The sequence below is a fragment of the Ambystoma mexicanum genome, chromosome 7p, assembly GCF_040938575.1.
Source record: "Ambystoma mexicanum isolate Mex_15411 chromosome 7p, UKY_AmexF1_1, whole genome shotgun sequence".
NCBI lineage: Eukaryota > Metazoa > Chordata > Amphibia > Caudata > Ambystomatidae > Ambystoma > Ambystoma mexicanum.
Window position 1 is genome coordinate 190,752,276 of NC_090939.1, and position 18,760 is coordinate 190,771,035.

Here is an 18,760-nt window from a genome sequence, read left to right on the forward strand (position 1 = left end):
TCTGATGAGCTTTCTCAGTGCATATGGCCACTTCCTCAGCCACCATTCATCTATAGATTGCATCCTGATCCTTACCTCTTTAAGGGGGGCACTTGAGGGAGTGGATAACAGTTCCATTCCCCACCCCCATGATGCTCCCTGATCTTCAGTGGCATTCAGATCCAAGATGACCTACGTAGAATAAAACATGCTGTGAAAAATCCAGGGCTCATGGGATATTGTGGCCGGACTTGGGGGAGGGTGTAGTGTCACGCTTCTATAAGGGACCCCATCAGAACAGTGAACACTGCCCCCACCAGCATTAACATGCCATGTAAGGGACTGCTAATGAAGCAGTAGATTGTCTCTCTCGCCTTCCTCTTCTCTCTATGCCTGGGGGCTGTAGTGGCATGTATTGGGCCAATATCATGGAAGACCTGACAGAAAACATCCATGTTTGCGAAGTGATGTCTCCAAAATCTAGCCTGACTTTGCTGATATGAGTGCTCAGTTAGTAAATCTGAGTGCAAAAATTGGTGACATGGAGTCCCCAAGAATCAAAGAAGCACAAATTGGGCGAATATTAGCGACATGGCCAACACTGACGTTGCTCCGACGAAAACTCAACTTGGCGCTGATCATCCAAACACCAAAACTGACATCATTGCCTCGGTATCAGAACTAAATAAAGGCTTGACATTTTTTTATGGGGGGGTTCACCCCCAACCCCCCGTTTTCTTTAAAAAAAATGTTTTTAACTACATTACATTTTTAAAAAACGAAAAATAAAAAAAAAGCATTCGAAAAAATTGTTTTTCGATCCTTTTGACTCAAACTTTTTGTCATTCAATCCTTTGTATTCAATCAAATGACAGGACACCCCTCAAAACACACTCACAATGACACCTTATATTAAATGACTACAAAACAAATGTGGTCACATCTTTATTTAGACACCAAATGAGTCTCAACACACACAGCCACAATTACTGTACTCACAACTTAGTCTTACTATATTCATACAACACTTACCAAAGAATATCAAGTAACATTAAGATGCCAAACACAGCTACAGCAGTATAGAAACTAAACACAAATACCATTAACACATGAACAAGGTTTCTGCATTTTTTTAATTATTTGAAGTGTTAAATATCTACTGCTATATCTCTATCTTTATGATCAGATAATATCCCAAGTTTAAATAAATCCAATAAGCCACAAATGTATCCATTAGAAACCATGTCTTGGCTGTCAACTGGATGTTCTAGTAATTCAGACTCAGGAGGCGGACACGCAGTCATGTCACAATTTGAGTTTTCATTAAACAAAGAGAAGGTGGCCTATTCTTTCCGTACGACTAATGTGGATCTTTGCCCGATTTAAAAGAAAAGAATAAAGGGTGCTTTTCAGCAAGTCTTACAAACCCAACAGTCCTGGCCAGAACTGTCCCAAACCCTAATCTAATCTAAGCGCTGACTCTACCACTATTAAAAAGGATTACAACATGTAAGGTCTCTTAAAGGGGGTTCTTCTCAACCTATGAAATGATGGCTGACTTCTGACCCCCCACTTAAATATGTTTCCAGGCCCCATGCCTAGTTGTGCAGTTCAAAGTTCAAGAAAAAATGTCTCTTTATTCTTTCTCATTTTTTGATATTAACAGCTTTGACCTTTACAATCAAACCGTGATCCCTCCTCCCTAGAGTATTGTTTCTCTCACCCCAGCTTGGAGGTTAGGTATCTCTCACTGCGCCTTTGAATATGGTTTCTCTCAAGCGACTTTGGGGTTGTATATCTCTCTCAAACTGTCTTGTGGTTTTGTTTCTTGCACCCATTCTTGTGGTTCAGACACTCTTGCCACGCTGTGGGGTATTGTATCTCTTGCCCAGCATTATGGTCGTTTGGCTTTCACACTGGCTAGTGCTCTCTGGTTGCTCACATGCCATGGGGATTCTTCAAATGACTTTGGGTTTGTGTATCTTTCTCCCCACCTTTGGACCATTTGGCTTAAACCCTGCCTAGGGCTCTGATCCCTCACACTGCCGTGGGTTTTCGGATCACTCACACCAACTTGGGCGCGCTTGACTTTCAACACAGCTAGGCATAGCTGGTCTCTTATCCCGTCTTGGGGTCTGGCCAGGTCTTTCCGCCCTTCTCCCTGAAACAACTGTGTACCTAGTCTGTCATGGCGGCGCTTCCAGGAGGAGGCGTTCTCCTCGGCTCTCTCGGAACCGCAGTTTGTCTTATTTCTTGGTTTGTTACGTGTGTGCATCGCTTCTGCTTCTTCGTCTGGCTGATGCTCACTGGTTCATCAGGGCCGTTGAATGCAGACACCAGTAAACCACTTCTGGCGTGGTTGGGACTTCGGTCGAATTTGACTGGCTCCAGACCGTCAGAGAGAGCAGCGTTACCCAGGCTTCTTGGCTCAACCGTGCAACATGACTTCTGCATTGGGCTGCTTCCTGTGTTTGCCTTCTAGGAATATGTCTCCTCTAATGGCTCACTCCCTGGGACTTCCTCCTCCCTTTCTTTTTTTCCTGGTGTCGCTCATATGGCGTCTTTATATTTCATGCTGAAACAAGATTCGACAATCTATTGATTCTGTGGTTCTCATACTGTGGGTCTTATAATAGATCAGAAACCACAACAGTCATTTCTAAAGGGTCTATATCCAAGACCGTTATCGTTTTACTTGGAGGAACTTGGTCCTTATGTGTATCAATTTGAGTTACTTTAGGGGCTATATTGTGAGAGTTGACAAGAGTTTCTTGTAATGCAGGTGTAAGGTTTCAATTTTCTAATTTGTTAATAATTCTCGATTGGGCAAAGTACAATTAACGATTGGTACAGTCTCTTTTAGAAGTTCAGATTCAACAGCATTAACACATCCATCTGTTTCTTCCACAATGTTTTTTAAAAAGGTATCCTAAGGACCAGTGCATGGAGATTTCTATGAGCGCCTATCATTTCTTTTCATGATAAAAACAACACCAAAACAGATATCAGTTAGGGTCTGAAATTCAATCTCTGGCTTGAGCTCAATTTAAAAATACATTTTTATATGTAAACATGAATAATCTCTCCTTTTAGCACCGAGGGCGGGGGGAAGCAACCAATTAGGTTGCTTTGCCTTGTGGGCTGAATCCCATGATCCAAGCCTGTGTTCCAAGCAACCAGACACCTTCTTTCCCCCACCCTGCCATCTTCCCTCCACAATCCCTTCCCTCAAACTTAATTTTCTCCATCCCTCCCACCTCCACTTACCGGATGGCGGCAGCAGCCCCACCGCTGCCGCTCCTTCTTCCTTTTTCTGGCTGCCATGGAAACGGAAGAGGGGCTCCGCTTGGAGCCCCGTCTTTCAGCTCTGTGGCAGCCATCTTGACAGTCTTTTCTATGAATAATCGGAACGCCGCAAGGTGTCCCATTCATTCATTCAAAAGACACTGCAATCAGCACCCTAAATTACTGGATTATCAACCTCGGGTACTAATAGCAATAATCACCCATGCCACAGGCTGGAATGGGTGATAACAGCACTGGGGACCCTCGTCAAAGGCCCTCGTTACACTCAGGCCTTTAACTCTGGCTCCGGACCGTTATCACCTGTTCCAGCCTGTGGAACGGGTGATTATTGCTATATTGTCTACTTTACTGCAATCATTGCTTTCTCAAAGTGCCCACCAGGATTTGTTAATTTTACCCAACTAGATAAAAGATTAACTGCAAATTCAATATAAATTCTTAATTAGCGAATAATAAAATCATTAACTGTTCCTCCCCATGGTCTCTATGCTGATATTCTCTCAATTTCTTGAATTAAAAGTGGGGTCCAAGGTCCTTGGTTTTAAACAAGATAATAGAGAGTTTCTGTATAACTGAAGGGTTCAAAGGTTACACCAACCTGCAATCACCACTGCAACTTTCATCAAAGTACCTTTATTGTGAGGGATTTAAAGCATGTATACTGCCTTCACAGTATTCCAAGTCTTTAAGGAGTCTTCAAATGCCAGGACAAGGGGCAATAAAATGAACAATCTGGTACAAAGTGTCTGGACTGAAAGCTCGCAATCCTAGAAGACCATTGCAGGTGAAGTCAAAAAAATGATATTGTATGAAAATCTCATTGTCCATGTCGTTCTGCAAGGAGCTGGAGCAATTATTTTTCAACGCAGGGCCTGGAGAAGAACCTCCCATCAAACGCTGGGATTTGTTGTGGTTTTGCCGCTGTTGGGTGTTTCATTGTTCTTCTGGAGCACAAGTCTCCTAGGGCTCCTCCAAATAGTTCCAAGCACATTCAGTCTCTTGCACAGCTCATAGCTGCTATTGCCTAACTGCACTTTGCCTTGCTTCACCTTTTATTCCTTTCCTTATTAATGGACATTTTTCCCTATTCAGTCTGGTCGCAGTGGCATCATGTGTGCCTCTTCTTTTTTACTGCTTGTTAGCCATTCTATCAGAGCAGTAGCTAAAATGGTTAACCCCACAGACTAAGTCATATATGTTTAGCTCACTGCTTTTGGTGGCAGTCTTCCTCCCATATCGGGGGTAGGAAATGTATATTTTGCGGAGGAAGATGGAGATTGTTTAATGTATAAAACTGGTTTGAGTGATGTCATGGCTGACTATAGCTTAACAGCCTGGCAATGATTAGATAGCCACTCAGGGGTTGATTCTACCAGGTCCCCTGATAAGAGCTATCTGGAATCATTCAGCTAGTCGCCCACTGCATCTAAACCTCTGAAGCACGAGAGGCTGCAGAGCAGCACTTGAAGCTGCTGCTGGGAGAACCATTGCCCAAGTCAACTACTGCAAAGTGAAGCTCTGTTTTTTCGTCTATTGGGAAGGCATGCCACAGGGCCTCCCTTCCTTGAACTGGTGTGATTAACCGGTTCTGAGCCCTGCATTGCTTTGACCATCCTCCTTTAGCGCAGGACAGTTGTGGATTGTGAGGAGTCAGAGATGCGAGACGGACACAAAGGTAGAGTTTTCTCACAAGAGTTCATTATATTAAATAAAACGGGGTGAGACAAATGCATGTCTTTCCCTAGCCTAACAAGGATGTCCCTTCCCTACCTAACAAATTAAAACTAAAGAAAAATGACTGGGCGTCCAAAACATATCTGACCCCCACACTAATATACACAACAAATATTATACAGGGTTTGTTTGGCTGTTTTAAGTTCCACACAAACTCAAAAGCTTTAGATAACACTCCTTGTTACCAGGGTTGCACTCACTTCTCTGGGATCAAGTCAGGAATACTGTAACGCTCACCTGATTCTCGCAGAGGCGCCGGTCTTGACTGGGCGACTACCGTATCTTCAAAGGTGATATGTAGCACCCGGTTGGCTCTTTGGGCTGGACCTCTGTGCACTGTATGCCTGACGTGTAGAGTAAGATGTCTGCAGATAGAAAATATGGGGTTAATGAACTGGGGTTATTGGGGTGTCCCTATCTCTTTCCTCTTCTCCTCTCCTGTAGACCCCCAAAGGTTAACGCTCTCACCTTAGGTAAGTGAATGCCGAGCTCTCCATCTGCCTCGGGGCAGGGTGCTGTAACCAGTTTCTTCACTGGATAGGTAGCGCAGGCCTCTTGACTTCAGAGGACTGCTGTCCGTCGTTTACTGCACGAACGGTAAGTTTCGAGTCATTCAAATGTCTTTAAAGTCTTTAGTAATGATGTCTCTTGTTTTGCAGGGTTCCGGCGATGGCGGATGACGGGCTGAAGTGAGTTGAAGATGGAGCCCGTGTGATGAATAGAAGCGCCTGGAAGCACGTAAGTAAGCGCTTGTTGCCTGCTTCACTATGCGCTCTAACTGTCTTTTTATTTTGCAGGTACGAGTTCGGAGCGGCTGCAGAGTGCCGGAATACCCACTGGATTAGATGTGGAAAGGAGTAAGTTCCCCAATGTCTTTAAACGCACCTTGTTTTGTCTTTCAGATGCGGGATGCAGCGCCGAAGGCCTCCGGAGCGTGCGAAGAGTTGGTAAGCCTTTGCCTTTCAGATGCCGAATGCTAACCTGTTCTTTCTTGTCTTTATAGGTGTTGCTGAAGACTGGATTCAGGATGGTAAGCCTTTGCCTTTCAGATGCCGGAATGCTAACCTGTTCTTTCTTGTCTTTATAGGTGTTGCTGAAGACTGGATTCAGGATGGTAAGCCTTTTTCCTTAGGCCCAGGACCAGATGCAGAAGACACGATGAGCGTTCTGCTGCAGAGGTTGCAGAATAACGCAAAGCAAGATTCATCCACCGGGTGTGGTTTAAATAGCCTCCTGTAGTGCTTAGGTGTCTCCTTCCACAGCCACGCCTAAGTAAGAAAAGAGTTCCTGGTAAGAAAAGAGTTCCTGCCTTCCAGAAGAGTTCCAGTGTTCTGAATCTAGGGAGTGGCTCCAGCCCCACCCAACAGGAAAAGTAGTTCCAAACAGAAGAGGATCAGAGGCTCAACTGGCAGGCAAGTAAGCAGCATGGTCTGCTGAAGGTAAGTCCACCCAAGCATTATGAGCCCGGCGCTTCCAGCGCTGGGACTGGGCATATTTATGAGCCTGGTGCCACTGGCGCCAGGACTGGGTCCAAAAGGTCCCAATTGGGACTGGTTGGCACTCGGAACCTGGGTTATGGATCTGCTTCCAAGGGAGTTGGGAAAACCCTGACCTTTTGGAAGCAGAGATCATGACAAATACCTTGAGTAAAGTTCAAGAATGTTCTGTGCAATACCAAAGCTCCATCCAACATAGCACCAACTGCTTTTTCCATGCAATAGATCCTTCCACTTGGAAAAGTTTTTTTTTTAAACATACTTTATTTATTTCCATAATAGTCAACAAATGTTTCACCAAAACACGGTACCTAAAAAACAATCCCCCAACATTTCCCTCCCCCAACTCCCCTCCCCTTAGAGCCTCGCAAATCCCAGCTTCCGCCTCCTAATTTGTAGGTGTTACGCCTATTTCTCTGTCCGAGGAGCTATCTACCTCCGTTTCCTCTTGTCCAGTCCCTGTCAATGAGGCGATCAAATGTAGCCAGGCTGTGAATGTGTTCGCTTCTTCTCCCCCCCTAACCACTGCTTCCCTCCACACCACGTGTCTGCATCTGCCCATTTCACGGTGTCCCACCACCATACCTCTGCATTTGGTCTCTTGCTTGCCTTCCAATTGATTGCTATCCTGCGTTTAGCTAGAATAAACGCCAGGTCTTTAAGTTTGCTCACATGTTTGAGTTGACACAGTCTTGGGAATCTACCCACCATACACGCCCACAAAGAGTCCACTTCCAATTTTGTCCCTTTGCCTGACCGGAGGTGTGCTACTTCCTCCCAATATCTAGCTATTTCCGGGCATGCCCAAAACATGTGTACCAATCCCGCATCTACCTCTCCACATCTCAGGCATTTCTGTGCATTGGTGCTCGTGAACTTAGCAATCTTCATGGGGGTCATATATGCTCCATGGGTGACATGTAACTGAATTTGTTGTAATCTCACATTTCTTGACACCTTCTTATGATATCTTTGCATTCTCACCCACAGCCCATCGCCTATTGTTTCCCCTCCCACTTCTTCCCAGTCCCTCATCATCTGAACCACCTCCTTCCCAACTTTGGACATCATTATTTCGTAGATTTCAGGAGACCTCATGACCCCCGTCAGATACCGCCTGAAATGTTTCTATGGCAGCATCCGGTTGCTGGGTCACCTCCACCTCAGACCACGTTTTCTTTACCATTATCACCAGGTTAGCATATGTAATATATTGCCCACAATGTAATCCCGTATCTCTTCTCAGTGTATCAAATTCTTGTACTCTGCACTTCCTAGGTCTTCAATCACTGTATTGGCTGCAAATGTGTAATCTAACCTGATGTGTAGGTTGTGTGGAACTGAGTAATGTGAGTATTTCCTGTGTTGTGGGTGAAGTCTCCTCCACACATCAACCATATGGAAATCATTCACAAGCGCTTCCAGGGCCTTCGACACCAGGTTAGGCTTGGCTACTTTCTTATCTGATCTGTTGAGCTTGGGGTCCATTGTACAGTTGAAATCCCCCCCATTATAACTGATCCATCTATATATGGGCTGGTCTTGGCATACAGGTTCCTGAAATATACTGCAGTGTCATTATTCGGGGCATATATGTTGATAATATTCACTTCCTTGTTCCCCACCAGACCTTTCAGTAATACCATCCTGCCATCTGTCTCTACCTCTTGTTGTACCAATTGGAATGGAACATGTGGTGCTATCTACGTGATGACCCCTCTGGCATACATAGAGTACATTGCACCTATTGTGGCACCTATGCATTTGCTATTCATCACTTCTAGCTTATCCTTAGTTAGGTGGGTTTCTTGTAGCAATGCAAGGTCTATTTTCTGTCTTCTCAAGTACAACATGACCTTATTTTGTTTGATATAACTGTTTAACCCTCTTACATTCCAGGTCACTATCTTCAGGTCCCCCATGTCAGCCGTACCCCATTCCCCTCAGCGCCCCTTCTGCTCTCTTCTTTTTGTGGACTGGCTTGTGATTGCAGGCTCTTCCCTTCCCAGTACTCCCAACACCCTTCCCCTCCTCCTCGTTTCTAACCCAAACTACCCCAAAACCCCTCCCTCCCAGCCGCCCAAACAGTTTCCCAGCGCCATCCCTGGATCTCAGGCTAACCTGCATCCAGTCCTTTTCGGCGGCCTCGCCAATACTTAAAACCCAGCAGGGAGATACTATACTACTAATATCCTAACTAAACTAACTACTGGGGGTGAGGACGCGTCTCTTCCATTTCGCCTGCATTTATGCCACAGTATGTTATCCGTTTGTTTGTTCTAAGCACTGCATAGCTCTCCCATCTCAGGCGACCCACATTTCCCTATATACTATAGACCAAGAGTTTGGATCTTAGCTCCTGCTTTGCTTAGTGCAAGTTCATATTACAGGAGCTCGCCTGGTTTACTCCAACCGCCCCCTCTCCTTTACTCATATAAAATTACGCTCTGTTCCCCAACATAGTTACGGTAAACAAAACGTACGTTCACTTATCGCTGCCACCACCCTTCTGATAATCCGCTGTCGCTGGGCAGTTCTGCGTGTGCATCCAATTCGTTGCATCCTCTGGAGACTCTAAGAAAAACGCTTTATCCTTGTGCAGCACTTTCAATCTTGCTGGGTACATCAGCATGTATTTCAAGCCAGATTCACGTAACTGTCTCTTGATCGCCACGTAGCTTAATCGTTGTCTCTGTACTTGTAAGGTGTAGTCTGGATATGCCGTTATAGTTGCTGACGCTTGACTGATAGTGCCTCCTTTGTGGAAATATTCGAGGATTTTCTCTCTATCTTTATAGTTTAGAATCTTAGCAATGATCGATCTAGGGGGAGCGCTAGGTGGTGGTTTCCTTGTCTAGGCTCTGTGTGCTCTTTCTACCGTGAACCCCTGTGTGAGCAAGCCCGCTCTGATCTCTTGCAGCAGTATGTTCTCGATGTAATTCTTCGGGTCTGGGCTCTCCGTTCCTTCTGGCAGACCGACAATACCAACATTGTTCCTACGCGCCCGTCCTTCTGCTTCCTCCACCCTGTTTTTCAGGTTGCGCACTTGTTGTTGGAGCGTTGCGATCTCCTTGGCGCTGGTGATGCAGCTGCTGGTGTTCGTCTTTACTTCAGCTTCCAGTTTTCCCGTGTGTTCGGCTAAGTCTCTCACGTCCTGTCTCAAGAGGTTGACATCTACACTGACTGCATCTATTTTACCTTCTAGTGAAGAATTTAAGTCTGCTATGGCAGATCCCAGCTTGGATTCCCACGTCACTTTCAAATCCGCAATTGCGTCCAGGATCTGTCGGTCATCTCTCATAGGGGTGATTTCCTCCAGCTTATTGCGCTCTAGATGTTTTGCCATCTCTCCTGCGTGATTCCGCAAATATGTCCATCAGTGGCTGCTTCCCTTTGAGTTTGTTTGTTTTGGACGCCATGTGTTCTGCTTCAGCTATGTTACGGCTCCCCCCTCCGAACTCAAGGCCTGTCTTCTCACGGCCTGGGAAATGTGTGGATGCGCTCTTTTGTCTGTTGGCCACGATCTTGTGCTTCCGACTATTGCATCCGTGTGTGGGCCGGGGCTAGTAGCTCTGTTGTGGTTCCCGATTTATGTGGTCCTCATGCACCACTTTGCTCCAACTATCACGCTGGGCTCCTATTACAGTATTTTTAGGCCTTGGCTCCTCGTTCCTGAGTCACAAAGGACTTTGTGTTGCCAGGCTCACTCTTTCCTTTAACTATGGTCCGGGGCACCCTCCAGTTGCCTGCATGCGCTGTGGTTCAGGCCAAAGTTAAAGCCCCCCACTATAGGAGCTGTGTTGCCCTTTTGCTTTGGGGGGTGGTTGGTTCCGATCAGTCATTCTCTCAACTCCGCTTATCCTCCAGGGCCTCCTGCCCTGTTGCAGCAGTGTCCGAAATTGCTATGACAGGGCTATGTTGCCTTGGGCCCTCTTATGTCTCACTTTCTTATTTTGGCTCTGTTTCAGTATCCAGCATCAGTATTGAATTGTTCCTCCTGGAGTACCTAGGAACTTTCTGTGCAGTGTGGGGCCATGTCACTTCCCTCCACTCCTTGGGGCTTGTGGTTATGTGCAGTCTTCGCATCGATTACCATGGCCCCTCTTTTATTTATTTTTATTATTATTTATTTTTAAACCTCAAGGCCTCTTTGCCTCGTACCTCAGACCTGCTTCAATGCGCTCAGCTAATACCTGCATTAGTATTTCGGTGTCCGTGCCTACCAACTCTCTTTAAGCCTCGCCATCGTTATGTGCACTTCGTAGTTTTCTTTTTGTATTTTTTTCTCCCAGTAGCTGCGGGCTTTCAGCTCGCCCAGTGCTCGTGTCCGCCTACTATGGGGATGTTCCTTTCACTGTCTCTTTATATTTGCCACCGTTAATCCTTGCACGGCTCTCAGTGTTGTAATCATCTGTTCTGTGTATTGTTTGCCGGCGCCACATACCTCATCCAGCCGTGGGTCGCCTCAGTTGGGTGCCTCTGTGCGGGACCGTACTGTATCTGTCTCTGCACTTATTGGGACCGTCCTGTGGTTCAGGTTCGTTTCCACTGTAACCCCAGCTTGCTTCCCAGCCGGGTGTTCCATCGTCCTTGCGTTACTCGTCTGCAGTGTTACTTTGATGCATTCCGCATTCCATCAACAGTGTGTTCATATCTCTCAAGCCTCACGTCTCAGCCGCATTACTTTGTAACTTTGGTACCTTGCTACCATGAGTCCTGCGCTTGTCCGCCTCTGATATTGCCGCAGCCGTAACCCTTTGTTGTCCGATCTGTGCAGGCATGCTGATCAGGGTCTATTCTTGTCAAGCAGTAGTCCGCTTCTCCACCCAGGATCTTATCTCGCGGTTGGTTCCTTTGTTAGGCTCCAGCCGCCATCTTGTTCACCTCTGCTGTCCCACCTCAGTAAACTTCTCTTGCTCTCGGGTCTCATCTCGTGTCAGTGTCCTGTCGGTAATTCAGTTTCTGTTGTGCCTCACATCTTCATGCAGTAGTGGGTGAAATCGTGCATTCTGCAGCTGGGCTTAAGCGTCCGTATTTCTAAGAATCATTAAAGGATTTGCAGCAGCTCGTCAGGCTTACGTCCTACTCCATGGCCATTTAGCCACGCACCCCCCACTTGGCAAAGTTAATATATTTCTTCCAAAGGCTTGTTCACAACTCAGAACTATTAACCTTCCATAGTCTCTTCATTGACAAAACAAAAGTATTTTCCTCGAAACACAAGTTCATCCTCAGAACACATAAAATAGGATAAATCTTCTTTCTGAAAGGTCAAGCAATTATTAGCACATCATCTTTCTTCTTCAAAAGAAACCCTTGAGTCAGGATAGCTTCATAATCATACATCTTCTTTAAAGGAAACACTTTCTGAAATGCAACAGTTCAACAAGGCAATCTGATGGATTTAACACGTATTTTCCAACACACCTCTTTACCACAGCCACAGTACTTTACATCCTCTTCTTCTTTCCTGGTATACTCACCTGCCAGGACTAACTTCTAATGGTCCCTTTCCTGGTTTACTTGCCTGCCAGGATAAAACTCTGACTACTACAATTGTACTCTGTGCTAATGTTTGATCCAAACTTCTCCACACCAGGATTCTAAGTGAACAACAACTGCTCCTCTTGATAGTCTCTTTACTGTTAACAAAATGGGTTACATCTCTTCCCAAATTGGTATTATTTCTGCATTATTCTTTTATCACCTCTTGGCTGTAGTTAGTGTAGGATACAGTTCTCTTCCCCTTGGTCTCTCATACAAAGAGGGCTTTGCTCCTGCAGTCTTTGTCTTATATTTGTGCACCCTCTTTGGTGCTGGCAATGCGGGCTACAATTGTCCCCTAATTGGAATCCCTTGTTAGGAGAGGAGAGTTGCTCCCAGTTTGCCCTGATATCACTCTTCTGCAGCTTTGGCCATGTTGGTTACAATCCCCCCCCCAAGTGGTTACCCTTTATCAGGAGGGTTGCACCCAGTTTGCATTACGGTCACTCTTCTGTGACTACTTTGGCAATGCAGGTTACAATCACCCCCCAAGTGGTATCCCTTATCAGGAGGGTTGCGCCCAGTTTGCCTTAATGTCACTCTTCTGCGGCTTTGGCAATGCTGGTTACAATTGTCCCCTAATTGGAATCCCTGGTTAGTAGAGTTCCACCCTATTTGCCTCATAACACTTGTTTGGTATACAAAATTATCAGTGGCCTCCTTCGGAGCACCCTGGGGTCACCTGCTTCAGGACAACTCACTGGTATGCCTCAGTGTCTCCTTCCAACTCACTGGTGGTGCTGTGGGTCTCTTCAGGGACTTCTGTGCCTCTGCCAGTTCCAATTCATCTGTCGCGGTCCACATGCATAATCCTTTCAGGGAGGTTTGACAGCTCTGTGTGATCTCCGGTGACCTTTGGTACCGGGGCATTCCCCGGCATGTCAGGAGCTAATCTCCCAAACGGCGCAGCTTCCTTCAGGGCCACTTTCCGCTGCGCTCTCTCTGCAAGGCCACACTTCCTCTGCATCTATGGCATATCCCATACAGCGTCCTGCTACTGCCAATACTACACCATCAGCTTCTCCCCCCTTCCTGCACCTGGTACCCATTTATATATTTAAAGGTCCCGCTCAGGTGATTTCTATCACAACTACACCACGCATGATACTTCATTAACTCTGAGTCCCTCTTCCTCATCCCTGTACTACAAGCATTATGGAACTTGAAGTCCATAATGTTTATTCTTTTTATGATCAGTTAAGTTAAGCTGATTTGTTAACTGAGAGTGGTCAGATGTATGTGAGAGTGGGTGGTTTACCCTTGGGTTTTAAAACTCTACATAAGGCAGAATCAATACAATTAGAAGTTGTGATATTAACTTCCTGAACCCCCAATCTACCACTTTTATGCTGGTTCAAAGAGTTTATGTTCTGTACTTTGGGTAGTTCTATGAGAGGGAGCCATACATTGACAGCATGCCATTAGATATCTAGGTATTGGGGGAATTTCACCCCAAGAAGAGGGTGAATACCGCGTTTCTCATAATGGAGTCACCACTTCCCCTTGAAAGGCATCTCCTCCCATGAGATCCTCTCTAATGTTATCACACCCAGGGTTCGGATCAGGTAGAAGCTGCCTTCCCCTGGCCACATGGGAGGGGATTTTAGGCTGGGGTTTAGTGATGACTCTGCAGGATTCATCACAGGATCCATAGCTGAAACAGATCTGGATTGGGGACTCCAGCCTTGCCTTGAACATACACAGTTTTGTGGCTGTAAATCCTGTAGCGTACCTCCATTGGAATCTACATCAAGGAGTCCAGTGCCCTCTGTTTTCGTGCCTGCAGATCCTTTGCTGGTTCAGGACTGTCTTTTCAGACTGAAGCTTCCTGGTGGTCCTTCATCATCATGAGAATACAAAGCAAAGGCCTTTCATCTTCAGCTGAAGTCCAGGCTGGTGATTTTCAGAACTGTGTGCTGGCTGACTGATGCCGGGACCCCTGGATCGATCGGTCAAGGTTGTTAAATGTTCGCATCATCTGCCCCTGGACCTCCAACACTGCAACCAAGAATGGGGGGAGTTGTCTCCAGTTGCCTAGGCTCACTTAGGGTCATTTTCTAAAATAATCAGGGATCAGGGACTGGTTAGCATACCGTTTTGTGTCCCCCAGTTTCCATTGTTTTCTAGGTTGTAAAATCATACCATACTGTTACGCTTGCCTTACCTTTAGTGGTGGAACCTGGGTATAGAAATCCTGTCTGGGATCCCCTGAATAAAGTATTGTAAGCAACCCTTTTCCTACACAGGAAACCTATAATCTCTGTACTATGAAAAAGTGTCACTATCGCGCAAACCAGAGTACCGAATTGAGCAGGTTTCTTGTGGGAGAATGTTGTTGAACTTTTACAACTTCCCTAAATAATCAAGAACTCGGTTACTTACCTGAAACGTAGTTAAACACTTTTTCTGAGTTTATGGTTGGACTCTCTAAGTTTGTCTACCCTGTGATAATGAGCCTAAAATCCCCACAACAGCTGAACTATAATTCTACAGTTGGTAGGTGTCCCAATTGGATATCTTAACGGTTACGGTTTCTGTAATGCATCTGTGTTCTTAAATAAAGAGTATTTTTATACTTGTGTGGACGATCTTTCTTGATAACTATACTTTACACTACACTCCTGCTAGCCTAGGTCTAAGCCCTACTGCTCAGTCCCTGTACCAAGAGGGTTTGGTTAGATGTAAACCTTACAAGGTTCATTAAGGTTTGCTTCCCAGAAAACGACCCATTAGTGGTTGTGAAAAACTCTCTTAATATTTAGCGTTTACATGTTTTTTAGAGACCAGAACAGCTGGGAATGCTGCCATATCTGGGAAAGGGTGGTGGGGTTTTTCCATTAGAAAGTCTCCTTTGAGCCTATCTTCACTGTAGTGATTCTTTGTGAACGTCAAAGGGGTTTTTGTATAGATCGCAGATACCAGAGGTATGGTTTTGCAATGCAGTTGTGTCCCTCTCTGACACCTTCTCCAAATCCCTGTTCACCATCTGCCTTAAAGACCTCATTTCGAGCACAACGCACATCTCCTGCACATGCTTTCCATTAAGCCGGAGACTTGGCAATCTATGCTTCAAATGGGGCTACTGAGTTTGGTTTCCTTTAAATACCACTTTACCATTGTATCCAGAATTCTACAGGTTTCATCTGAATGTGGCATTATAACCTTGTTATTTGACATGATTTAACCCTCACTGGAAAGTGTGCATTGTGTTCTCCGGAGCACATTGACCTGCTGTAAACCTCAGAAGAGAGCTGCACCTGTGACTTGCTTTCTGAGCCAAAGTCATTTGCAAAAAAAGTACAATACGTTCATGGAACATGAATCGTAATACGTGTTTTAAGAGACCTCATTTTTAAAATCTGCATTTTATACGTGCAATTTTGATATATATATATATATATATATATATATATATATATATATATATATATATATATATATATATTTTGGGAATGAGTATAAATGAGCACTATGACACATCTAGAAGACATTTAAAATCGGTGCATATAATTGACAGTTATAGTTTGCATCTCATATGGGTATGACAGTTCATGTTCCCTAAGTGATGCCAAACAGTTGAGCTTCTTTCAGCTGCTGCTAGTGAAAAACTTATTCCAATGCCTGGAAGATAGATTTAAACTTGCATAATACGAAGCCTCCGGTCTTGACCTAGAATGGCTAATCCCCCCCCATTATTGTGAGTGGGGGGGTTAGATTCTATTAAAGACACAGAGGTGAGTATTATCCCTCCACCCCTCCCAGATTGATGGCAGTTATTTTCACCCCAGGGATATGTTGAATTAAAGGAATGCAGTTGCGAAGGGGAAGGCTACCCTTTAGCATGTCATAAGACATTTCCCTTCCAGGTTTGCAATTTTTCGCACTTACCTGGTTTCAGCATTGTGTGTCGTGAGGTGGATGGTTAGCTTCTCACTCTGCATGCCTAGGAACTTATCTGTACTTGGGTTTCTGTGTTTATTCTCCCAGGTGTCTGCTTCACGTCCCTTTCATTGTAGTGTTTTTTTCCTCAGAATACTGGTGTGCACACGTCATCAAGTGGCTCTTATTCCTGGCATTGCTTGGCAATATGGGATGTGCACACTTTGAAGGGAGGATTTGTGGGAGCTGTCCTGTCAAGAAATACATGGAACATATATGGGTATGTTAATTAGCAGGGATGTAAGATGATAGTAAGACGTGGGCAAAAGATCAGCCCATGCAAGCTGTTTTCTTGATTCTCAGGTTGGAATGCTTCAGTTTACTAATTCTGTTCATTTTAGTGTTCAGGAAAATATTGCTTCATCACAAGGATTAATAATTGGATAAAAGATATTCTTTTACGATGCTAGGAGGACTACTCCTATTGATAGGTTTGTTGCAATGGCCTGTGATACTCCTATTGATAGGTTTGTTGCAATGGTCCTTCCAGAATGCTCATTTATCCCAAGACATACATGTAATACTGGTTTTCAGTTTAATACATCCTATTTGGGTAGTATAGAAATGGCTATTAAGGTCTAGCCCTCTCTTTTCTTCCTCTTATTTTTTTTTTAAACATTAATTGGTTTAGATAATGGAAGCTCAACATGCTTGTAAAAGATCTACTTAGGTACTAGTGGCCTTCCAGGTAACGGTCATTTATTTTCTCACTTTGAAGCACATTTTGTATTGGCGCTATATAAAAAAACTATCATATCATATCTTGCGCCCTGGCTTTAAGTTTGTTTGGCCATCAAGTGTCTATTTGTTGCACATGCTCATCTTAATAATAATGAGGGGATGTGAGTGGTGACATAATGGCTACGAGTTCCATGAATAACCATATACAGGTAGGCAGGGAGGTTCGCTTGGTTCCTGTAAAGATGGGGTTCTAATAAGAGCCTACATCCTTATTTTCTTTTACCAATGAGAATAACTTTCGATTCTCAAGAATATTGTCGATCATAACTGGGTCTGTCGTTCTGTAAAGTCCTTCCTGGGAACACTTAACACCTTCAGGAAGCTCATCCTCCTGTAGTGTTGTTTCTCGCTTAAACAGGGCATTTGGTTTTCCATACTTATCGATGTAGATTTCACTCTTCAGCGGGTCATACTGTTCCCTCCTTCGCAGGGTACCCTAGAGTGCTACAATACACATGTAGTTGCTATAGTTACCTACTGCAGTTCGGATGTCAGGAGAATAAAGTTTGTAGTGCCATTGTTATGTGCCACGGGCTGGATTTTCTTTTATCTTTTCTCAGATGTAGGACCAGATGTCATGGATCTAAAAAAGCTTTCTGACCTATCCAGGATTGACGAGATGAAAGTCCTTGGAGAGGGTTCATTTTTTTATGCACAGCGTTGCAGGACAAAAGCCGAAGTGGACACTGATGCTGGGTCACATCTTGCTCGGATCCTTGATGTGGAGATTGTTTCACGTACATGTTTTCATTCTGAGCGCTAAAGCAAAAGGAAGAGAGACTAATGATACAGCCTTTTTATGGAATGGCTCTGGCTGTGATTGGCTGTTACTAAGGTCATGGACCCAGCTGTTATGGAACTCCATTTCATGTTCCCACAAACCTGTTTAATTTGTCTTACACATTTTTTACTTAAAGTGTAATTTTTCTTTGCTGCGTAGATACAGAAGTAAATGCATAATACTCCCCTCTGTATCTTTAATAGAATCTAAACCCCCCTCTCACGATAGCCATTGTTTGTGAAATCCCCAGGTGTTGGCTCCACTCCAATGTATGTGAGTAAAGCAAGCCCAAACTTAACAAGGTGGGCCCTCCCTACCCCAAATTGTTTTATTTCCCAAAAAGTGATGGGTGAAAAGGTTACATTTTACTGCACAATTTTAGGATAAAAGTGAATAAAATGTCATGATTTACAGTCAGTACTATAAAAGGAACACACAACATTCCAATACGTCACAGGGCACTTCGGCAACAGTACACAGAAATGAACACATCCTGTTTGTGCCCATTAGAAACTTCCTGCTTCCAAAAGATGAGAGCAGATGTGACTGACGGAAACACTGATGGTGGTCGTTACCACACATGAAACAAATCACGTTCCAGCCTCCCAGCACTTAACTCGGGGCTCTGCTGCTCCCGGTGCACTTCTCCTTGTACACTTACCATGCCACTAAACTTACTTCCACTCACGCCAGCGCACAACATCCTTAAACAGATAGACATGATCCCTACACCCTGCACTGTATTACAGAGGAACCTCAAATTACGTGCCAGACTCCCAAGGCTCTATGACCCTTTAACTAAATCAGCGCAAAGTAATGCAACTACTAGTCCGCGTAACACCAGCCACTCCCAGCATCCTCTTCAACTTAACAGCAGACTCTTCCGAGAGCCTATCCTCGCCCCGAAAGGCAGTCATAAAACTCAGCCATCACTCTTGAAACCAGTACAGACTGGGACAAAGGGTGCACTTATAAATGCCTGCTCTATGGTATCCCACGCAACAGATTTAGCCGACTTATTACATAATGAAGACCTGGACTTCCTAGCTGTTACCGAATCCTGGCTCCACTCGGCAGCTGGTCCAGCAATTATGCTAGCCATACCAGATGATTATACCCTTTTAAGACTTGATTGTACCACCTCTTGTGGTGGAGGTCTCGCCCTAATAGCCAAAACTAACCTGACATTGAAACTCTCTCCATCCAACAATACAGGTTCATGTGAATCCCTAACTGCTAA